The sequence below is a fragment of the Ambystoma mexicanum genome, chromosome 9 (assembly GCF_040938575.1).
Source record: "Ambystoma mexicanum isolate Mex_15411 chromosome 9, UKY_AmexF1_1, whole genome shotgun sequence".
Classification (NCBI taxonomy): Eukaryota; Metazoa; Chordata; class Amphibia; order Caudata; family Ambystomatidae; genus Ambystoma; species Ambystoma mexicanum.
Window position 1 is genome coordinate 1,328,998,053 of NC_090931.1, and position 25,628 is coordinate 1,329,023,680.

Genomic DNA, 25,628 nt, shown 5'->3' on the forward strand with positions numbered 1-25,628 from the left:
CTCACACGCCAGCGCATTTGTGGCTGAAGTTAGAGGGCTATTTCTGGCGCACGGTATTAGGCCTCCCAAAGTCAACATCTGCGCCACTCGTCAGAAGAGAGTTAGGCCTTCTCTCCCTGGAAGGGACCACGGAGATAAAATCCATTATGCTTTATAGGAAAACTCTGCTCCCAGACTGTCTGCACCTGTTAGCCATTGTACGTACTGAAACCCTGGCCGCACGTTGTAGTGTGTTAAAATCTTGGGAAACAGCGTGCAAATTCACTCCTCAGAGCAAGACCTCATCTGTAATCCGACGAAAAGAAAAAGAAAAATGGGCGAGCTTGACTGGATCAAAACCTTGGACAATGCAGTAAAAGCAAAATCAGTCAGTCATCTCCTGCCCTATCAAAGTAAATTGAACATTGTTCCAAACTATCTGAGCAAGTTCCCCAGCAAAGCAGCCAGAAACTTGTTCTTGAGAGCACGTCTAAAATTACTGGAAACCAACGAGATCTTAAAACTCAGAGGACAGAGTAATTCAGATACATGCTGCTTTTGTAAGAACGACACAAAGGTGGAAACCATACGCCACCTGCTCTTAAACTGTCCAGGAACAAGGGAAACAGGCGAGAAATTCCTGCTACCACACCTTTCGGCATCATATATTAAGGAAGAGGAACTGCGGTGGAGCCGCTTAATGAGTGGAGAAAGGAACACTTGGACAATCGCCACAACACAGACTCTTAAGTTTATTCTATCCTTATGAAATCTAAACCACTACTTAAACAACAAGCTTATCCACTAGAGCACCGTTTGCTGAAATGACGTCTGCAAAATGTTTTTCTTCTTGGTTTCCATGGTTTTCTTCTTTTACACTTTGAAAGCCGCGAGCGTCCTTCACATGAATCTCTTCCTTTGATATGCAGCTTCTTTGATAGGCAGTTTTGATATACAGTTTCTTCTTCTTCTTCTTCTACAATGTTTTGTAAAAATCATTAATTTGATTAAATCAACTAAATAAATAAAAATAAAAATATTGAGGTGCAGTCAGCTTGGTAATGTCTAGTCATTGATGACCTGCTTCTACTTGCTGAAAACACTTGGAAGGCCTGTGAACCAGAAAACCTGTGGTCTTCAACCACTCCACTGCAATACCACGATGAAAAGCATGCGGCAAGTTCTCGGCCAGAGCTGGTCATGGAAAAGCTCTCAAAATCCTACTGATGTTCAATCGCCATCTGCAAAAAAGCAAATGCAAAGACCTCGCGTGAAGTGTTTGATGCCGTGCAAGTCACAAACTATTACCAATACTGCCCACAAGCAGGTATTTAAACAGTTATGGCCCCATTGTTTCCATCCCAATCTTTTCCCCCTACTCAATGAAGTACAAATCCCCCTTTTCACTTTAGGAAAGGGTAATATTGGGTAGTGTAATATTTGTCCCCATATCTTAAATAAAACCTAAATGCATTTTCGGTCACTAAATCTCTGCAAGTTATCATTTGCAGTAAAGAGGAATCTTGTGTAATGCCTCACGAAAGCACATTTATCACTGTCAGTGGTCAGTGCCTGGGCTTGAGCTGATTATTCAGAAAGTACCCACCTGAGGGCAACCTCAATGTGCCCTGCGGCCGGGACAGTTTTGGCAGTGCTTAATTTGTAAAAAAATAAGTGGCAGTGCCCAAAAAATATTTTCCCCATAATGCCGGGCGCGGCACCACCCGCAGTGCGGGTGCGGCGCCGCCCACAGCGCGGACGCGCCGGCCGCATCAGTTCAGTGCTATATCTACCTAGATCGGCCCACCACCAGCCCATCACACTGCTGCTGCTCCATGTCACATGTTTGGCGCTGCAGCAACTGCTGGCACAGGCTAGTAGTGGGATGGATGGGGAAGGGCACACATGGTTTGAGAAAGTATAATGCTTTAAAGTTGGAAAACACTTGTTATGGTAGGTGTAGTGGTTCCCGCATTCCAGCAAACCCAGAGGCAAAAGAGTGCATGTGAACACACTTCTAAGTTCTAGACCACCCTTGTTAGACGTCTGGACCATACTTGCTGTCCTCGAAGTGATAATGCATTTGATAAAATTGTTGCAAACCTGTGGATGTTATCCCCTCCCACCGCCCTGTTTCCCAAATGGCTCTAAGTGGGGCTGCGTTGCAATCATTGTCCCGGGACTCAGGATAGCTCAGCAGCAATATCCTCGATTGGAAGCAAGACGACACGAAGCAACACAGGTTCGATCCCCGACTCCTCGCTTAGAAACCTCTGGGTATTAAGCACGTTATAAATACGCAACTAAGCCATGCGCCTCCTGTAACTGCACCTTGATGCCCCTGTGCTGTGTGAGCTCTATAAAAATGCAAATTAATAAAAAAGCATTCTGTTTCAGTCACTGTTGCACTGTATTTGTCTCTACCCCCCCTTCTGCCCCATCTGACAGTCTGTTAAAGTACACCAATTATTGTTAATCGGTTACCTCAGGAAGAGCACCCTCCTGTCAGCCCGTTCCTGTCACCTCATCCAGGTGTTCTGTGTAATCAATTTACACTCAAGCCCTTATCAGTCATCACATCTCATAAATTCATCCCCCTTCACCCTTCCTTCAAGCATGAGCATGGTGTTGTATACTTGGAAAAATTAATTTCTGCAAGACATTGTTGTGAAATCAACGGCCTGTGCTACTTCTGCTTTAGGGCCTCTTTCCACCTTAACACATATTAAAAAACTAAATATGTTTTGTCACCCAATATTCAGGTGCCAGAGGAGAATGCATATTCGGATATCTCCTTCCCACTGACATGCTCTTCACATACTTCACTAAACTGCGGGGTGTAACAGACACCCACCTCTATCTGAGGATTCCTATCTGAGGATTGCATGTGCTCTCATTCGAAGCACATGCTCGGAGCGTATTATACCCAGGTTAAGGGGCCACATCTGGTGTATAAACCACACAAGGATAGAAAACATGTGCTGGAATTATGTAAAAAAATGACAGCAAAAGACGGTTCAGAATTATACACGAATACTCAACTAGTGCTTTTATTTATGATGACAGATTAGTGGGCACATGCACCATGTTTATCCCCATCTAGTTTCCATGTGTGTATCTTTGCCTGAAATGACATTTCAGAAGTTCGTCTTTGCATGGGCTTTTCTCGCGAAGTGCAGCTGGTTCGGTTTCGGCCCAATACGTGCACCGTTCCGGACCGGGTCCCCTCGCTGAAGCTCGTTTGTGAACTAATGAGGCCGATAACATTAAAAGGAAGAACGGAAACACCCAGGCAAAAATTCACAGTTCATGTTTCGCTTAGATGAATGCTATCCAGGGTCGGACTGGGGCATACAATTGTCTCGAGTCGGGCTCGACACCAATGAAAAAGTGGCCTAAGTTGCAAACGACATTTCATTCCTTTTGTGACAGACTAGTGGGACCACGCTGCCGCCTGTGCCTCACCCGATCCTGGGCCTTGCCCTGCCTTGCCTCGATCACGTAAGCTACCTTCCGTGGGGCCGCCACCGCCACGCCCATGCTGAGCCTGATGATGACAAAAATGGATGCGCGGCGCAGCAGCCCCGTGGAAGGTAAGATTTTAAAAGAGAAAACGTATATTTGGGTGGCTGGGGCCCATCACTTTCGGAGTGATGGGGCACAGCCGCCACTCAAAATAAGTTACTTCTTTTAAAACCTACCTTCCGTGCGGCGGGGCCCCACAGACGAAAGTTAAAATTTACTTTTGGGCACAATCCACATGCTCGGCTGCCCACGGCAGAGTCATCCGACTCAGTCTGCGGCAGCCGGCAGCCCCTGGTCACAGAAATCGGCCTGGGCCTGGCACTGACTGCAGTCAGCAGCACACTGCACACAGGTCACACAGACAGAAGCCTGGGTGCGGATGGGCCCCTGGTGGGGTCCTGACTCCTGGGCAGTCAGGACACCACCAGGGGACCGTGCCGCCAGCCGGGCCCCAACCTGGGCCTTGCCTGATCACTTGACTGTGACAGGCTCAGGCTACACCGCACGCAACAACAAGTGACTTACCTGCTTTGCCGGCTGGGACTTGGTCTCCTGTCGGGGCCTCAGTGTGGGTGGGGGCTGGGTGCGCACACTGGCACTCGCACAAATGAAAATGCAGGCAGAGGGGGTCCCAGGAAGCAACTAGGTAGCACCACGCAGGGCAGGCTCTCTCTCTTTCTCTCTCCCACGCCTCGACACCTTCACTTCACAGTAACTCGTGAAATGAAGGTGGCGCCGCGCTGCCTCCTGTGGCAACAACAGCACGTCACCATGTAACTTCACTGGCTCAGAAGAACAGCCAATGAAAACGGCACATTCTGTGTTACTATGCAGAATGTATCATATACTGTATAGTAACAACAGAATGGTAGTTTTCATTGGCTGCTGTTTGTAACAGTTTATTGCTCATTGCTATTGCTGGCCCCTCCCAGGCTCAGCCAGCCATGGCCTGCAACCTGCAAGCACAAGAGAGATCGAGATCAGAATGACAAATCCCAATGATTTATAATCGAAGCAAAGCGAAGTGGAAGAACAAACAAAGCAATTGCACGTGCGCTGGCCCCGCATGAGTTCCGGTGCCCAAAAAGGAGTGCCGGTGTTGGCCACCGGCAACCACCCCCACAAATTAAGCACTGAGTGTTGGGTTCCAAGGCAGAGCGGGCTCGGAAATGGACTGAAACGACCATGGCCTCCTCCAGAGCACAGGCTAGCCTCATGGTGACAATGTGGCAGAAGAGGCACCTGGTGGACCCCTGAATGGCTAGTAGCTTAAAACCCTCCCTTCCTTAATTGTCTGACACAAAGCTTTGTCACAGAGGGACTCTATGGTTGCACAGTAATCATTGTGCTGCGTGGGACTCAACAAATACACAACTAAGAATACAGATTACCACTGGCCTAGAAGAAATAGCCCAGCACTTTGAAGAGGGTTTGACTTTTAACAGTGGTCACACCCATTCATCACAAAATCCCATTCACTCTCCCTTACAATGTAAGGCAACACCGCCTGACCTTCTTCCCTCTGTAAAATAACAGTGTCTATGGAGAATCGGTTTAGACCCAGGCTATTCTTGCTTGTGAGCTCTTTGGTATCCGCAAGTTTAACCGAAATCAGGAATCAGGCTCCAGTGAATTCTTGATCTTCCAATTTGCATTTTGCTTCACCCCTTCTCTTTGAATTTAGGAGGGCGTTCTCTCCCTGCACCTCCACTTAGTCTTGTTCTTCCCAATCCATCTAATTAACACTTTTACCCTATCCACTATCGATGCGTCGGCATCACTTTCAAAAAGGAAATTGATGATCGCACTTCTAAATCAGGGAGTTTTTGCTCCTTTTTCAAACAACGTTTACGAAGAAACAGCATATTCCCAATTATTATTATGTGCCTTTGCATTTAAGCATAATGTGCAAACATGCACCATGACCTGCATCTGCGATCTCTGAACTGAGAAAAAAACTTCTCTGTGTTGACGCCCTCTTTTTGGCAGAGGGAGCATAATTGCAAACTGCACTATTTAAATATATGTGCCAGTCATTCTTTAAAAAAAAGAGCTCACCATGCTGTCCTTTGTACTGTGTTTTTTTCAGCAAAATATACTTGTCTTGAAAAGAAAGCCTTCGCTGTGACCTCATATTATCTCTCCCCTCACAGCATCGCCCCACCATGTTCGTTCCTTTTGATTGGAGCCTATGCTGCGGCCTACCCATCAGCATAGACAAAAACATCTCTATTCCTGCTGTCATTCCACAGAGGTCAGAGTCTCAGAGTCTCAGAGTCTCTTGCCCTACCTTCAAAGAGAGTGTGAGGTTGAGATGGGTGAATGCAACCTAATGTTAAGAGGTGTTCTGTTGCAGAACTTCAGCCATTTTGGATATGACTGCAGCGATAATCCAGAATCTTTGCTTGATGCAAAGTTCATGCTAATCTGTATTCTTGGTTAGGAAAATATGAATGACATATCAACAAAAAAAGTATTTTTCTATTCTTCTGTTGTTAAAACAAGCCCTGCTATGGTATCAAACCTGTTCTCTAGCACCTTGAAGCATCTTTTGTGCTAAATGGAATTACAATAATAGATCTTAGACCAAATAACCGGAGAGACTCAAAGAGTATGGCAAAGTACTACTTTATTATCAGTTTGATAAAGTAGGGTCATCTGGCAGACATCGGGCTGATGCTTGCACACTCACACAGTAACTTGATTACATGGAGGTCTTATACCCCAATATGCATCATCTATGATGTCATTCTATGTGGCAAAATACAAAATCTATCGAAGGGAGGGATTGGTTAAAGGAACATATCTACATATAGAACATATAAGGATTAGTGCTTCATAGGCTACCCCTTGTTTGTAGGGCATGCCTTGGACTACCTCTAAATGCACACAGTACTGATTATGATGGACAAACCATCAGGGGATTGGCTCTTGCTACGTTGTATGTTAGGTTGTCACTCAACCCTACTGATTGGTTGGCATACTAGCCCAACCTTGGACTTTCGGCTCCTTAGCAGCATGTAGGTGAAACGAAACTTAGGTGTTTGAATCCGATCAGACTACTCCCCATTTTCCTAATTAGTCTATCATCTGCCATTGGTAGGCCATCAGCCAAAGTCTTCCGTTTGCAGTTGACCTTATTGCTGCTCACTGTTCTGGAACATTCAAGGGAGTGTGAGCAGTCTACAATCTTGAATTAAAGCTCTAATGAAAAATCTTTGTTTTTGACTTCAAGGTCATGTGTGAGTGGACCACAAATGTGTCCATTTCATCCTTTATTTTACTGCTATCTGATTTAATTATGCAGGGTGCTGTTGCTCCGTTGGCCTCTAGATACTTGCTCATTCTCTCATACAAACTTTATACACTTTTAATTTACCAGCAGTGTGGCTCTCACAGATGTTTTCATCTTCCTTCATCTAAGAAGAATGTGTCCCATTCAGAGCTTTTCCACGTACTCCCTTTGTGCTCTATACTTATCCTTTAAACATAGAATCTTCGCTCTGGTCCATTCTTGACTGATCATCGGGTCTGCTTAAGGGGCTTTCTTTTTCATGTCTTCTGATTCATAGAGCTTCAGCTTGTTTCTGAGATAGCTTGGTTACATTCAACGTGAACCGTCGTTCATTTTCCTGATATGGCCGTACTTGCCATGTTATATATTGCTCTATCTAGCAAGCTTCTATACGTTGTCATTCTACCTTGCATTACTGCCTATTTACATTTATTGGTCAGTAAGTTCTTAGATTTCTTTTTTAGATTCATGATCACTTTAACTTCAGATTCATGTTACTCTTAGTACTTCAGTTACTTCATTACTTAGTGCTTTCATATTGTTTCAGCATAGGTTCATATATCTTCTTCATGACATCACTTTTTCCTTGTCAGATATAATGTACCATCCTTCTATAATATTCACCAATGCATTCTGGCATCTTGGCAAACAACATCCTTCCAACTAGCTTTCGACCACACAACATCCTTCCATGTAGCTTTCTACCACATGACATCCTTCCATGTAGCTTTCTATCACACAACATCCTTCCATGCTTTCAGTGCAAGGGCACATCCTTTATGGCTGTCTGAGCGCATAACTTCTCTCACACGCTCAATGCGGTATAGGAACGATACAGGGGGTCCCATCTATAGCTCTTCTCCAACTGTTACATTATGACAGTGGCGAGGGTGGTGAGGGGGCAGGGTCTGGCAGAATAGCACCTACCTGCTCCTCTACAAACCCTTGTTCGACACACGCACTGCCATGAGAGACCTTTGTTGAGACAGAACGAAGTATAACAGATGCTGCTTAGCAGATATGCATAGATATCCGGAGAAGGGCCCGGAGCCCCTCCAGGTGTTTCTTTGTGCAGGGACAAACAGAAGAAGGCCTTACAAGCGTTTACAAGTTTACACACAACAGGAATGTTTAGATGGTGGATACTTGGATCCAAGATGTGAGTCTAATCTCTAGCCCTTCAAAATGTTTCTACTGCAATCCTTTGACATAGTCACCACAGCCACAAAGAAAAACATGAATCTGGCTGCCAAGATTTTGGAGGCGTGGGTTATTCTCAAACAAAGTTTTTGAGGCGGGAATAAGAGGGCAGGATCTCTTTAAAAGACTGGTTCGCCAAATGTGTGAGGTGAATTTGATTGGCAAGAGAAAACATTTTGAAATGAAGTAAACTGGAGATTGGGCATTGCGAAGGTGGGAGGTGTATTAAATGGCAGACACATGCTGTCTGGTTGCTGATCAATGGCCCTCGACCACATGTAGAGGGCTGCCACTCTCAAGAAGCCAGGTTATTCAAACGGGTGACATACAGGGTCAAACACATGCATTCTGGATGATGACCAATGTGCCTTACAACATGGGACAGTGACTGCCCTACTGCCGACTGTTCTCCCATGGGAAGATGAGACCCATTGGAGAGGGGCTGGCACTGGGATGAGGTCCATTTACAGAGTGGCTGTTAATGAGATAAGGCCCATTGGAGAGTGACTGGTCCTGGCATGAGGCCGATTGGGGAGTGGCTGGTCCTGGGATGAGGCGCATTGGAGAGGGGCTGGCCTGGGATGAGGCTCATTGAGAGTGACTGGTCCTGGGAAAAGGCCCTTTGGAGAGGGGCTGGTCCTGGGATGAGGCCCATTGGAGTTGGCTGGTCCCGGGATGAGGCCTCATTGGAGAGTGGCTGGTCCTGGGATAAGGCCCACGGGAAAGTGGCTGGTCCAGAGATAAGAGACATTGGAGAGTGGCTGGTCCTGGGATGAGGCCTCATTGGAGAGTGGCTGGTCCTGGGATAAGGCCCATTGGAGAATGGCTGGTCCTGGGATGAGGACCACTGGAGAGTAGCTGGTCCTGGAATAAGCACTCTTGGATAGTGCTTGGCTGAGGGATGGGATGGGGTCTATAGTCTATACCCCTTTTCAATACAAATGGAAAACCAGAAATATGATATTTTAAATAGGATATACTGTTACAGAACATTGTATATTCACTTCAAACCAGTTAGTCGAAGGAAACATAAGGTTACTTTATAAGGAGTCTGTTTCAGTACTTTCATTTAAAAACCTCAGAAATTCCATCAACAAACTTCAGCTGAAGTGATGTGAGGTTATGGTTTAACACAACCCCCCAACACTGTGCAAACTTAAATCCAGCCCCTCATTGGGTACCTTATGGGCTCATTACTGGTGCCACAGGTGTGATCACAAACAACATCATTGATGACATCCCTAATACCATCAAATGGTATCACAAATAACACTGTCAGTCACTTTGCGCATACAGCCAACATTATTTTTTAATGCAGTACTTCAACTTACAACATGTACAACAACGCATCTGTACATGGGAGGGGTTTTGCAAGGCACCTTACAGACTAGTGTCTGGCCTGCAGCAGTAGGCGCTACATTCATTTGAAGAACATCTATAAAGTGTCTTGCCATTCTCCGACCCATCTCAACCCTTTGAGGTTCTCCACAATGCTCCAGGATCTTTACTTTACTTTAATCAATTCATATTGCGCACCACGAGACCTGGAGGCTTAAGGGCACAGACATATAACATACAACATACAGACATCACAAAAGAGGACACATAAATGCGACATACTGATTCTAGTGTAGGAGCAGAGGGTATTCATATAGCATAGTCAGCTAACCAGTTTTGTAAACAAGAGTGTTTTCAGTTTCTTTCGTAGTTGCTCAGTCGATATCAGAGTTCTAATGTCTGGGGGTATGGCGTTCCATGCCTTTGGAGCAGCAAGATAAAAAGCTCCTTTCATGGCCTGTATCAGTTTATGAGCTGGCATTACCAGCTGATTGTTCACCCCTGAAAATGTTTCTAGACAAGTCCGATCTATGAAAGTTTTGTCAAAGCAGGTTGTCCCCTGTTCATCCAGAACCATCAAGGACCACATTGACACCCTTGCTCCAGCCGATTTCTGCAATCACTCCGTTGCCACTGGAACCTTGCCCTCCGCTCTAAAGCACTCCCTTGTGCACCCCCTTCTCAAGAAGCCCTCTGCTGATTCTTTCTTCCTGGGTAACTTATCACCCGATCTCCATCACTGTTTTCCCGGGCAGACTGCTGTAAAAACTGGCCATCATTCTTCGCCCGTTTTTTTTTTGCAGCATTTTTTGCAGAAAAATGTTTGCCGAAAGAAATCAATTTTTTTATTTTATTTGGGGGTTCCCCCAATACCCTCTCCCTTATTATTTATCCTTATACACCACCCCTTCCTACTCCTTATATGCCCACTCCCATACCCTCCATATTTTCCGATGTTTTTTTTCCAGCAAAAATATTTCGTCAAAAAGTGCCACAAAAAAAAAAAATAAACAGGGGATGAATGAACGTCGTAATCATCTCCCAGCTTAATCTGCATACTGAATCTATTGGTTGTCTCCACTCCACCACTCTTGGTTCAGAGCTGCCAGAAGCATGTAAACTACTCTCCTGAACACCCGTGAACATCTGCTCTCTACTCCTGACTCTAATCTACCTTCTGTCCTCATTCTCCTTGATCTATCCTCTACTTTTGATACGTCAACTATGCTATCCTGCTCAATTGCCTCCGTGATAACCTGGGTATCACTGATCAGGCCCTGGCCTGGTTGACCGCCTTTCTCACTGATGGACCCTCTCAGGTCCAACTGGCATCTTTCCTCTCTTCTATCTCTTTGTCTTCTTGTGGTGTTCCCCAGGGGTCTAACCTTTCTCCCTAGTTTATCAACCACTACCTGGCACCTCCTGCTCCACCCCATCCCTACTTTCTGCTTCAACTTTCAGTGTTATGCGGATGACACACAGCTCTCCATCAGGCTCCCCTAAGCCACCTCTGCTCGTTCTCTCATACCAGAATGTCTGGCCGCAATTCAGGACTGTTGTGCCACCAATGATCTCTGCCTTAACGCCAGTAAGACTGAGATCCTCCTCAGCAGTACACCTGCTCCCTCCTTTTCTCTCTCTCTCTGGCCGTCCACTCTGGGCCCTCTTCCTGCTCCTTCCCTCTCCTTCTCTCCTCACATCTCTGATGTCTCTAAGAAGTCAAACTATCATCTGCACCTCCTCAGAGGTATTCTTCCTTTTCTTACTTTCCCCCAGAAGCTCACTGTCTCCAGAGCTTTGGTCCTCCCTAGGCTGGACTACTGCAACAGCCTCTTCCTAAATTGATTCTAAGTCATCCGACCGCAGATGATTTTGCCACAGCCGAAATGTTCACATGATAAAGGTGTGAACTACCAAACGTTTGCACCTTTCTCATGCGAACACACTTACATACTAAGGGGGCTGCAGGGGTTTCCCCCGCAACGCCTGCTCACTATACTGTAAAATATAGTGAACGGGGTGTTGCGGGGGACACCCCTGCATCCCCTGTTGTTTTGGGGGGGGGGGGTTTGCGGGTGTGCTGTGGGGGTGTCACCCGCAACACCCCGCTCACTATGCCACACAGTATAGTTAGTGGGGTGTTGTGGGGGACACCCCCACAGCCTCCGCAGTCTTGTTTTTTTTGTTTTTTTTTTACTTACCTGCAATGCTTCCACCAAAGGTTAGAACTTTTGGTGTTCGAACCTTTGGTGGAAGCATTTTCCGGTTGTTTTGTACGGTCTGACCTTTTTTTTCCGGTTTGATCGTACAAAACCTTCTAAATCTGCCTGCCTCTACTCTTCAACCTTTACAACTTATCGCGAACAGGACTGCAAGAGATGTCTTTGGCCTAAAGCCCAGGGATCGTATCCCTCCAGCTCTGAAATCTCTTCATTGGCTCCCTGTGGCTGCTAGGATCAGGTCCAAGACCCATTGCATCGTCCAGAAGGCTTTCTGGGGCCTGGGACCACACGTCCTCCAACTGACTCTTCCTAAACATCTTCCTTCTCAAACTCTCCGCTCATCCACCACCAGCTCTCTGAGGGTCAAACGCTTCTCCAAGCAAAGAGTGGGGGGTATACTTCTCTCCTAGGCAGGGACCTCTCTCCGTAATAGTCTCCCCGCCTCTCTCAAACTTGTACAGAACTACCTCTGGTTCCAGAAGCAACTCAAGACCTTCCTTTTCACTTCTGCTTTCTCTCTTCTTCTCCCCTGTTGATGTCCCTGACTGCTCTGCGCACTGGTCACCTGGCTGCCCTCTAAACTGGGGCCCAGGCTCCTGCATGTCCAGTTGCCCTTGCACTGCCTACAGGCTCCCCCAGCACTTAAGGGTCTGTATCTGCAACCCTACAATACCTTCTCTCTGTGCTTATGAGCCACCCGCTGGCTGCACTTATTGAGTTACCTGCACTTCTCCCTTCCCTTCCCCCGGCACTTCTCTCCTTTCTGCTCGCTGCACTTGCACGATCTGAATGACACAAGGCCTAGTAAGATTGCTGTTTTGTCCACCCTTTGTTTCCCCCTCTGTGTCTTGTCACACCTAGAAAAACTTGTTATGTTGCGTTATAAATGCCATACCATATCATATCTCCTATTATAACATGATTAGACCTCAATGATCTTGCACATAATTTGTTGATCAGCAGTTCCCTCAAATATAGCAGGCACATGCCAGTTAGACATTTATGGGTCATCACAAATAAACAAAACTGTAATCTTGCTTCAATAGGTAACCGGTGCACGTTGCGCCTTGCATCAGAGACGTGATCTCGTTTTTTTAGGTCAGTGATCATCCTGACGACAATATGTTGTATGGTTTGTAATCTTGCACACTCAGATGTTGCTACGCCCGCCAAAAGGCTGCCGCAGTAATCCATGTTGGATCCAACATTAGCCCTGTCACAGGTCTCACAATTTACACGTGATATGTAGGGGCAAATCTGTGCCAGCAATTTGATATAGTACGCTGTGGGAGAGACAATGCTGCTGACCTGGGCTTTCATATTCAAATTCTGATCCAGATATACACCAAGCATCTTTACTTTTTATTGTTTTTTATCACTACAACCCGCCACATTAAAATACTTGTATTCCATACTCAGTTTACGTATTTTGTTTTTCAGCACCTACTATCATCAGTTCTGTTTTTTCTTTATTGAGCGGTAGGCCATTAGTCACCATCCATGTTTGAATGAGTTTGTAGATTTTATTCACAGTATGTTCATTTTCCGTATGATTACCAGACAATGTGACGACACATTGTGTGCTGTCAGCATAGTTGGTAAAGGCGACATGATTTGCTTCCAGAGGATCAAAAAATGGGACGGTGAAGATATTAAATAGTGAAGGAGACAAACAGGCTCCCTGAGGTGCACCAAACTTGAGACAAGATGGTAGCACTTCAGCCTCCTTGCTGAACACGCTACATAGACGACTTAGGAAGGAGACGATCCACAATGCAGCATTATCTGAAAAATGGGCTATTTCTTTTAGTCTGGTGATCAACAATGAGTGGTTGACCAGATCAAAAGCTGCGGATAGGACCAACAGCGTGAGTAAGGCAGATTTACCCCTATCTATTATCTGCAGCAATCTCGACTTTAGATCAAGGAGAGCAGTCTCAGTTCCATGTTCCTGCCTAAAACCTGATTGCCATTTGTTTAAAAAAGCATGTGCATTTAAAAAGTCTGAAATGTACAGATAGACTACCCAGTCTAACATTTTTTAAATAAATGGCGTATTGGTGATTGGCCTATAATTTGTTGGTATATCAGGAGATAGGCCAGGTTTTTTTAATCGTGGAGTGATCCAGCCATTCTTCGGGACATCTGGAACGTGATTTTGCTTGAATGATGGATTTATGAATTTACAAAGCGCCCCTATCAGCAGGGGGTACAGGCCTTAATAATAACTGCTTAATAAATCCCCTTTAAAGCTAGTTGGCTTGAGATTGGCAATAATCACTGCTAATTCTGACTCCAGCATGGGTTTAAAACTAAACTGCTGAACTAGTGATCTGCCATCCCTCTGGTTTGAGATACTTACAGGCAGCCTCATAGGTTCCTTGGAATTAACAATGGTCTCTTTTATCTTGTCAAGTTTCCCTAGCATAGCTTCCTGAATCGTGTTACACTAAACTGCGTCTTTCACAGGGAGATCAGTTTTATCAGCACAGAGATTTTCGAGTTCCCTCAAAACTTTTAAAAAGTTCTTTTGAGTCGGATAGGGCATTTAGAATTCTATTATCGAACATATGTTTTTCCGCTACTATAATAGCTGTCTTGTACTCTTTAGCAACCTTCATGTAGAGCACTGTATCAGACGCAGTCTGTGAAGCTCTCCAAACATGAAACCATTTGTTTTTTTTTACTTTAAGTTTTTGTAGGTCGGAGGAGAAACATTCTTTCCCTTTTCTGTCAACAACACATTTAGTGTTAAGTGGTACAAGAGTATTAATGGCTGCTTGTAAAGGCTGAGTATACTCATTGATAATCATCAGCCAATTCCAACGCACCAATCTTCTTGCCCATGAGCCCGAGCCAGAGTTCCATAATAATTGGGCTGAGTTTTTTCAAGTTTCTGCCTTCGACATAACCTTTTTTATAGTTTTGGTCCTAATGGCCTTATCATAGATAAATGTTAAATGAATGAAGAAGTGGTCAGACCATGCACAGGGCAAGACAACCAAGCCTGTTGTGTTAACGTTATGTGTGGCTACCAAGTCCAGAGTATTACCCAGAATGTGCATAGGAAACTTTATTAGTTGCTCAAAGGACATATTATCAAATGCCTCCTCGAGATTACTTGCTGTATGATCAGCACTATTGCCAAGCCAAAAGTTAACATCACTAAAGACAATGGCATTAGTATTACATTTGAGGCTGGGCAGGTAGTAGAATATTGGCTAGGGAGGCTGGGAAGTCAGGCATGGAGAAAGGAGATTCGTATACCAACACCAGGTTGAAAGTGGATTCTGCGTCAGTCCTGATTTTCATCTGTATAATTTAACTCACCTCAATAGCTGGTACAGTGACTTCACAGACCTCAAATTTCTCTTTGAAAATAAGGGCGACACCCCACCTCTACCTTCCTGTCCGTCCTGACGCAGAATATTGTAACCATGTGGGATAGCCAAAGATAACCTTGGGCCTGCTGCGGCATGACGCCATGTCTCAGTCAGAGCGCATACGTCAACATCTTGAGCTATCATGCAGGTGGCTACAGCCAATGCTTGGGCTTGGGACTGAGCACTCTCCAATGACCTCCGACCTTTGGAGGGCATTTGAAGTGTGTGGGGTGATCTCTCTGCCTCCTGCCCAATTTAAGAGCATCAAACTGCAGCCTGCCCTCTCAAATTCGCCTCATTCCTTTGCTGTCCTTGATGATGCTATTTGTGATTTCATATTTGATGGAATTAGCGACCCCATCAAAGATGTCATGTGTGACTTTGTGCGTGAGTGTGACATCATTAGTGAGGTCAGGCGGTCCGCAGTGGGGGACCTGGATTTAAGGCTGCTTAGCTAGCTTAACTGCATATTCCTGTTTCTTTTGTTGTAAACTGAACTTGAACCTTGGTAAACTAAAATCTTTGTCAAGGAACTTCTAAAAGAGAAGATCTCCAGCAATACATTACAATCTGTGCCATGTTCACGCCTTTACAGCACGCAGCTGGGTCAGGTGACGGAGCATGAAAGTCTGCTCGCGCCACCCTCTGCTACTCCATGCAGCAAATCTGCCAGCATCTCCGCCTGCATTGAATTTCCACATGGGCAGAGATGCAGGATTCCGTGGAGATTCCACCCGTTTCCTGCACCTGCAAAAACAGTCTGAATCCAGAGAGGTTAACACACGTACATGGTTGTCAGCATTCACAATTATTTTTGGGAAGTGCAGTAAAAAGGCAATGAAATCCAGGACCGCCCGGATTTTCATGCTTCACTTACATGGCTAGCCCAAAAGCAATCAAAAGTGAGCAGAGAGAACGGCGGATGCTAGCAGTTGTTCCCTTTAAGTGAAATATGTCATTTTTAAAAAAGGAATCCCCTATGTATATTTAAAGTACGTATTGTATACAGTATGCACACCAAAGCCCTTATGTCCTGTCTTTTGTGATTTTTTTTTATGACCGCTATCATTTGCATATGTGATTTACCACTTTAAGGCATATAGTGGACATGTTTTTGTGAATACCATGTCCAGTCGCTACTTGCGACCACACATAGGCGTAAGTTACTTCTAACGTAAATTGTACATGTAGCTGCACACCTTTATGTGTCAGCCCCTAGCTGTATAAGCGTCAGAATTCACAATATTTAAACTTGCACTCTACAAGTGTATGTGCCGATTTCTGCAGCCGTTGCATAAACACACTGAGCTATCTCACTCATTCAGAATTTTATTTAGGCTATTCTACATATGGATACTTGGTTTTGCTGTCAACACCTTGGACCGTCAAATTCTACCTTTAAGACTGAAATCCGTGTGTTTTTGGATCCGGCTTTTGGATTGCGACTCTATCTGAGGTTGAATTCTTGGGTTTTTCCTCTGATTTTAACGTGGATTTTTCTCGCCAAATGAACATGACTGTTAGTAGTCCTCTATACCACCTGCATCTATTTAAAGATCTTATCATGTGGCAACCATGGGCAGAGCCATTGCTGGAGATAAACTTGTCTATGGTAACTTCCTTTAAATGGCATCGCCCAGTTTCCTTTGTTAAAAGCTTGAGGTGTTACAGAACGATACTGCCAGATTAAAGTGTATGGTCCCCCTCTGTTCCCATGCTTCTCCTGTCCTAAGAAACTCAGAAACTCCACCTGCCCCCCTAGCCAAAGGCATGTGCTAGGCAGTGAAGTCAGATGGGCTCGATGCCCAAGCAGAGCCTATGGTCAAGTGGCCATTGGAGTAATCCATGTCAACTGACTGCATCAGACAACCAGAGACCGACCCCGGTCTAAATGCCTGTGATGACAGTCATGTATTTATTTAATTGTAATGTGTTTGACTTAAAAATGTTGCATATATCTTTCAGTTTAATATTCGAATTCATATATCTTATATCCGAACATTGTACTTTTAAAGCAGGCATTTTTTCCTTTGATTTGCAAAAGCCTATTTTGACACATGTGGGGAAAGCTGCTAGGATTTCACTTTTAAATTTGGTTCTTCCATCTGACTTCCCAATATTGTTTTCTAGCCATAGTCAGTTCCTTTTATACAGCAATTTGCTTGAACCACAGATGCACTGAAATTGACATAGGCCCAGAGAGTTAGGATTTCTTTGAAGCCATGATCTTTTTGACATTTTGTGACTCAAATGTCAAGCGTTTTCTGCAGCTGAAAGTGAAGTTTCTTTTGCCTTTTCAGATTTGGCTGGCACAGATTGTCATGCCGGTATCATGCTTTCTTCTGCTGAAGAACAATGTGGATATGGATGGGCATGGCAGGGCCTTATGGATAAAAGCAATGTGATGTGGGATAGATGAAAAAGCATCAGGGCAGCATCCTTAGTGTAAAAGATTCCCTTTTCAATGGGAACTTTTTGCAAGCAGCAGAGCAACGCTGCTTTGATTCGCTTCTTGAGGGGGCACCCAAAAACACACTGACACCTTCCTCGGTGTGCCCCCGGTTACAACTCGCCCAATAGGTGTTTGGCAAGATGGTGCACCCATCCTTTTGTCACTGCAAAATGCTGTTTTGATGCAATGGTGCTCCAAGGAGCCAGTCCAGCCATTTTGCTGTTGACTGCAGAAACGCAGCATGGTTATGGATGGGAATTCTGCTGAGTGGGTCAAAGTACCCCACAAATTGCCCCCCAGACTCTTCTGAGATTCCTTGTTGAGGGAGAGTATGGCAAAGTGGGGTTCATTGGTAGGGCAAAGCGGGGTTCATCCGGTAGGATTCCTTCTTCCATCAGGGAGCGGTATGCCACAATCCTCCCATTGTCTCTTGTTGGAGTATGGAGCGACACCCACAGCTCCCCCTTAGGTCTTCCTTTATGGTGTTGAGCGACACCCACAGCTTTTTCTCTGATTTCTCTTTTCCAGGTCCCGGGGAGGTCCTCCTTGGTCTATGAAGGATGCAACCCGTATGAATCTATTGAAATAGATAAGAACCGGTTACTACATTTTCCCACTGACTGCCCTCCAGGAAGGTTGACAGCAGTGGGACACACATGCATTGCAATAATGACAGTATTCAGAAAACAATATAAATGCTCACTCACAATACACAGATAACTATGGATTTTGGCTAGAGGTTTTGGGAGTCCCTTTAACCCCGACAATGAAGAAACAATATACTCCCTGTTAATTAAATATACCCATGAACCTATCTGTTCCCTTCTGGTTCTTCTTCTTGTTTTTATTCCCCAGATGTCTCCTCTATTTGATCTTCTCTTGTCTCCTCAATAGGCTGCAAAGTGTGCCTAGGTTGACATCTCTTTAGCTGATTAATATGGACCCATTTTCTCTTCTTTCAGTTCTCCTTTGGGGATATGGATTCTATAACCGACAGGTGACATATTATCGACAATTTCAAAAGGACCGTGCCAGCTTTGTAAAAATGTCCGCTCCTTGGTCTGGTTCCTTTGGAAATTGTACAAGTAGACCCTGTCTCCTACTCGGTATTCTTTTTTGGTTGTTTTTAAGTCATACTGAGTCTTCATCCCCTTTGCTGATTTTTCCAGATTCCGCTGAGCATACGCAAAAGCATGTTGAAGGTGTTTTCTTAGATTCTCAACATACTCATGAGTTGTGGAGGCGTTTATCAGTGTCTGCTCTTGTGTTCTATAGAGCAGATGCTGAGGTTACACCATCTTACGTCCAGTCATCAGCTCAAATGCATCTTGGTCGCAGAAGACAGTGTAGATCTGATGGCCTTCAGGACAAGCGGTAATCAGATGTCCCAACTTGGCCCAGAATCTGCCACAAACGTTTTTAGAATGCTCAAAATAGTTTTATTGTACCTCTGATCTCCCTCACTAGAGGACAGGCGGTAGGCAATGTGAAGTTTCCTTTTTACCCCAAGTATCCCCCACATATCCTTTGGGGTAGGCAAAAAGCAAGAAGGTGTGGTTGATCATCAGGGCAGCTGCTGTTTCTGCCTTGCAATTTGGGGCCAGGAGACATTCCACCCATTTGGTAAACAAGCATTTTACTGTTAACATGTACTTGTTCCCCCTAGAGGAGCCAATCAAGGGCCCGATGAAATCTACTTGTAAATCTGACCAAGGCAGTGTCATACCCCTCTTTAGGAGGGGAGCTCAGTGTGTGAGTGAATTTGGCTGAAATTGTGCACACACAAGACACCCCTTCAAGTATTGGTCGAGGTCTTGCCCCATATGTGGCTAGTAGGCAACCTCTCGTAAGATTTTTAAAGTAGTCTGGAACCCCTGATTACCGGCTGCGTCATGGGCATGACTAAGCATCAGGCTTCGGAATGAGGTGGGTACCACCCACTGGTCACAGCCAGAGATGGATCTTCTTACCAACAAACCATCTTGGATTTGGAACATTTTGGGACACTTCATCAACACTCTGAGGTCCTCTTTCCCAATGTAATCGGTATCCGTCAGGGGAAAGTTCTCAGGGTCCTCAATGTGTTGATAACATTTGCCAAAAATTGCATCCCCTTTTTGTGCCGTGATTAAATTAGCATCTGGGGTCTCCTTACTCCATTGGGCAATTGAGAGTTCATTGTGATCATTTGGCTGGGACCTAGTGATAGAAGTGACCTGGATTTCCCCCAACAGGGACTCGATCTTAAGGAGATCCCTGGGATGGATCTGGTTTTGTCCAGCTGATCAGCGAGGTTGTTTCCAGTTTTGTGTGGCCCCTCTATTCTGCAATGACCCTTGATCTTCTTTCAATAGATGGTCATCCCACTAGAGGTGACCAGATCATCAATATTTTGGATTAGCTTGCCATGTTTCAGCGGTTTATTATTAGCACATAGCACGCCTCTGGTTTTCCAATTAACCAGGTATTCCACGAACCGGTTCCGGACATAGTCTGAATCAGTGATTATGACCAGTTTGTGGAGTTGGTGTTGGATGGCAGTGAGGATGACTTGGTGAACTGCCATCAACTCTGCCACCTGACTACTATAGGGACCGATTTTGTACCCAGCAGGGGGAGGCGGGGCATCATTCACCCAGGCATTCCCAACGCCAGCCACCAGTTCCTTTTGCCTGTTGTTGTCAACTTGGAACAAACTGTGGGCTCTCCCTCGCACTTGTCTTCCTCATAGATTTTTTGTTGGGAATTCAGGTATGCCTCCCTGTTGTCCTGAGTTTTAAGACTTTCGTCCTTGAGACAGTTTTCTCTGGTACAATCATGAAAGTCAGCCAGACCTTGCGCGAGGGGACTCTTCTTGTTTTGGCCATATCTGGCCATATCTGACCTCCACAGGAAAGCCTTACTCATATTTCTGGCCCAGATTCTGTCATTTTGGAAGTATTGCAGAGGCTGGTGTGGAGTCTCCACTATGATGTGTTCCCCCTGGATGAACGGGCATTCATTGTTCAAAGCCCACACCATTGCCAGGAGTGCCTTCTCACAATCGTCAAATTTTTCCTCCACAGAGGTTAAAGTCTTACTTGCATAGGAGATGACTTTTTTGACCTTGTCATGCTTTTAATATAATACTGCTGTCAAGCATGTATTCGAGAACCCTGTCTCCATGAAGAACTTTGTTTTTGACAGGGTAAGCTAGACAAGGCTTCTTTGGAGGTGTTTTACTCCCTCGTCTTGTTCTGGACCCCCCTCGCACTTGACCCCCCTTCAACAGATGGATCAGGGGTGTTGTGACCTCTGCATAATCCTCAATGAACTTCCTACTGTAAAAAGTCAGTCCAAGTAAGCTTCTTAGCTCACGCAGAGTTGTGGGGTCTTTCAGTTTTAGGAGTGCTTCCACTTTCTCTCCTGGGGACAGACACATTCAGGAGCTATTTCATATCCCAAGAAGTTGACACAGGTCCTGCACCACTGTGCCTTTTGCACAGGTCCTGCACCACTGTGCCTTTTGCAAGTACAGTTTTGCTCCGGCAACCCTCAACTGGGTCAGACATACCGTATTTCTGCTATGTGTTCCTCCACAGATGAGCTTTTTATCAGGACATCCTCTACATAGGCCAGGTTACCCCTTTCACCCAAGTTGGGCATGGCCTTATGTAGGAAGATGTTGTATTTGTTGCCAGAGTTTATGTATCGGAAGAAAGTCTGGGTCCATGTGTACTGCTGCCCCCCAAAGGTAAAGGCCAGCTTGTATTAGTCCTCCCTACTGACAGGCACAGTCCAGTACCCATAGGCCAGGTCAAAGGCAGTGTATACCTTTGACACTTGGATCTGGGCCAGTCCTTGGTTAATGTATGGGAGAGGCCATCGGGACATGTGGACCAGATTATTAAGCTCCCTAAGGTCAGCACAGAGTCTCCACTGGCCATTTGGTTTTAAAATCCCCAGCACCAGATTATTAAAGGTGCTGTGGACTGGATGAATTATCCCACGTGACTCAAGGTTTTTGATGATTTCTGTCAGGGACTCCATGGATGCAAGAGGCAAGCGATATTGCTTCACAAACACAGGAGTCATTCCAGGGTCTGTGGGAATTGGTGTAGTTTGGATTTCGGTGCGACCATAGTCATACGAGTCCAAAGCAAAGAGATCTTGAAAATCTAAGAACACCTATTTCAAATTTTGCTTTTGCTCCGGAGTTTCACAGGTATCAGCTAGGTTGACTCGCTTTTCAACCATTTGCCTGAAGCCTGGAAAGACTTCCTGTTTTGCTATCTCAACGGCCTCCTCCAGCTGGGTGGAGAGGTCTCTGGTTAGAGTATTGACCTGGACAGAGGGTTTCAGGTAGGAGAGGCAGTCATTGTGGACCTGGAATATCACCTCATCCTACCTGATGTCACAGGTCACCTCTTCCTCACCGTAAGGGCAGGAAGAGTACACCAGGAAATTCCCCCTTTGCCGGGTGAAGATACTGTCTGGTGGTAAGTCATTGTCACTGTCATTGTCCAAAGAGTCATTGGGGATTGGTCCTATCAGTTCATTTCCTAGATCCATGGAAAAATGTCGGTAATCAAACGCCATTCCAAGAGTGGTGCCTGCGCCCAGAGTGATCCTCCTGAGATCGCTGTTATCCACCACTATTGGAATGGTGTTGCATTCTACATTGACTGATGGTGTAGGGTTTAACTCCCACCCCTGCTGTTGAAAATGGGTATTGAGGTGTACATATGTGTCCAGATTTTTCAGTTTCTGTTCTCTTTTAATTTTTAATTCAAGTGGGAATAGTCGTGTCCATCCTGGCATGGTGACCTCCTCTCCAATTTGAACTTCAACTGCTTACGGCAGCAATTGGGCTGACCGAAATGCTTTTTCAGAATCATCAAAGCCCATGGGATTGCCCCCTAGTCGGAACCAGGCTTTGTAATTTATCAGGTCCAAATTAATAGCAAACCGATTGAGAATATCACTGCCTAAACAGAATGCAGCAGGGGCATCTCGCACAACCCAACAATTATGTTCTATGCTTTTGTTACCTATAGAAATTTTGAGCATACACCTCAGGAGGCTGGAGATGTTTGGAATTTGGAGTTTCCTGGCCCATTTCCTACTTATCGATCAATTTAAATGTGGATATGGCTGGATCTTTTGGGAACTTTCGGAACATGGCTTCGCTGTTGAAGCTCTTACCATTGTTCACTCACACTCGGGCGAGAACAGACTCCTTCCTTCATTTAACTGAATAGGGATGAACAACTGTTCTCTAATTTTCTGAATCTAAGCTAAACTTTCAATTGGTTTCTCATCATTCTTGACTGCAGAATTGGGATTTTCAGATGGAAAATTAGTATAAAATTTCAAAGTATTTCCTTCCAGTGTGGAATGCCACTTGAAACTGGAAGGAAGGTTGATTTTCACGAGTGGAGAGGAGTTCCCATCACCAGTTTGTTGTCCTACAGCAATTACTGTCACGTCAGGTGTTAGATTAATCTGGAAATTAAACTCAATATGATCCAGTTTTTGTTGGCATGTTCCATTTAAACTAACATGGTTGACACTCTCTTTTAATTTTATTGGCCTGTTAATCTGAGTCCACAGACCTTGTTCACACAGTCTATTAGGGGGGGCCAACCTGCGCAGGATGTCATTCCCTAGTAGACAGGGTGTTCCCTCTGGAGTCACGACTATGACCCGGTGTTTCACTTTGTGTCACTCAATTATTTTTTCCAAATCCGCTCTCCCCTCGACAGGAATTTCATTCCCGTCGAATTTCTGGAGTTGTCCAGGAAGAGGGGTGAGAGGGATCTGGTATCTCTCCCCCATTCCTGAATTTAGCTGATCAAAGGCACTTTTTGACAGAAGAGTGGCTTGGGATCCAGCGTCCACCAGTGCTGAAAATATACATTGCCCTTGCACTTGGACCGGGGCATAAAATCTCCCCTCCTTCTCCTCAAGCAGACAAAGGTAATTTGCATTTTGGGCAAGCTGGGTGGTCAATTTCTTTATTTTAGGCTCTGACATGGTGGAGTTTTGGACAATTTTCTGTGTCAGAGTCCGGGGATCTGTAATAAAAATCTGGCATCCTGAAATAGTGGATATTTTGGTATCTCCTGCTTCCCTTAGCTCAGTGCTGCCCCCGCTTATCAGGTGGCATTCACTACAACCAATCTGTGGGTAGGATCCCTCCATTATTATTTTCTTCTCAGGATGACAATTCTGGGGTTCAGGGATGGGTGACTGAATCAGTCCCCATACCCATCCAGTCTTCATTTAGATCTCTTGGGACCCATTTTCTTTCGGAGGAATTCCTCCGTCCCTGAAGGAGAAGATTTTTTTCCCAGAATCCTCTAAGGATTGTTACCCTTCAAGTTGGAGGACACAAACTTCCTCCACAAAATGGGCCTTTTTGGGTGTGTTTATTTCTCCTACCCACCCTCTGTCCCCTGGGTTTCAGATTTTCAAGGGGCAAGAGATTTTTGTTCCAGTTCCTCGGTGTCCAGGGGCTTTTCACAAGTGAGGGAGGAAGCTTCCTCAAGGACTTTAGACCCCCTTTCCCCTTGTGCCTCCTCCTCTGGAACCGGTGAGTTGTCAGGGTTCTCTCCGAGTCATTGTTCTGGGGTGCCAGACCCTTGGTTTGTGGGGTTCTGAGCTGCCATGTTCATCTGAGAGTTTTGTTGAGCCCTCAACATGCAACCCAGATCCTAGGTGAGATTCTGGACCTGGCACTCCAGTTGGGACACCCGTTCGTACTGGTACCGTTCAAATCTAGGTGTTTCACGGGAAGGGTAACTATCCCTTCTCCCGGAGTACCCTGGATATTGTAGATTTTGGTAACTCTCCACCTTTGGCCTCACCTCTCCCGGATTGGATTGGCTGGGCTCCTGAAAGCGGGGAAAGAAAGAAGGGTTGTCCTGTAGGTTGGGGTTTGGTGGATACCAGGGAAAAAAAACTTTATTTGGGGGATTACTGCCCTCATGTGGGAAGTTAAGAGAGAGGTTTCCCAGGGCGGTGCTTACCTGATTAGGACCCCCCTGGGCTGGGGGAGTCCTTACATACCCCAAGATAGGTCGGTTGCCCTTGTATCTGGAACATATGTAATCAGGGGAGTTAAGGGTCCCATTGGTGGGATTATCTTCCTGACCGCCACCCGTTTCTGATTGGCCTGAAGGCCTTCTGGGTCTGTGATTTTGCTGGTTTGGGATTGGTGCATTTTTAGGCTCCCCCAATTCTAGGTCCAAAATGAGGGCAACCTTCACCTCGGCCACCTTAGCAGCAGCAAGGGTGCTGGTTTGCTTGGAGTTTTTACCCAGATTTTTATTTTCTGCAGGTTTTTGGACTTCTTATATTGGGGTAGCCTGCTCTATTACCCAGTCCAGAGATCTTTTATCATGGAAATTCCTCACCATCTGGTCATAATGTATTTTGGGAGCGCATGAAAGTAGGTAGTGATAAATTCCCTACTATCCGTGCGCACCCTCCTGGTAGTTTGGGCGAAGGCGCATTTGCATTCCTGCCCAAACTCTTTTGGGACCTGATCTTCTCCACACTGTACATGGTAGGCCGCTTTGCAAGCCTCTTGGGGGTTTCTATGGGTGGAGAAGTGCTTCAATATGGCTGCCTTGTAGGTGGACCATCTTGAAAGTATTTGGTCTTCCAGTCCAGCAAAGAAGCTGGAGTATTCTGGAGAGAATGTCCATTTGGCATAATCCATACAGTTCTGACTATCTTTTATGTGAAATGTGTCTATCATTTGTTCATATAGTTCCAAGTGCTCCCAGACAGAATATTTCCCGTTTTTATTGTCATGTGTCATGAAATTCCTGATGGCCTTGAGCTGCCTAATGGGGTCTTTCACCAAATCTCTTTTTGGTGTATCTGCCTTATTTCACCGTGTCACCTGAGTCCATTCGCCCTCAGACTCATCATCTAGGCACTCACTGATTCTGTGTGCCTGTGAGGGGCTCACAGAATGGTGGGGCCTAGTTCCTTCTCCCCTGTGGCACACAGGAAAGTAGTCTTCTGACTCCTCCCTGCTTACAGGGTTGGCAGAGTACCCCCCCTCACTGCCCTGATTGGGTGGAGGTCTTCAGGATGCTCTTTTGGGGCCTCTTTTCCTACTGTTTCTGTGCAAATTAAACCAACTGGTCCTTTGGAGGTAGTGATTCTGCAGATCTAGTTCCCTGACCTTCTCCTCATAGGAGGTTTCCTGAACAGAGACATCAGCCTTTATATTTTTGTAT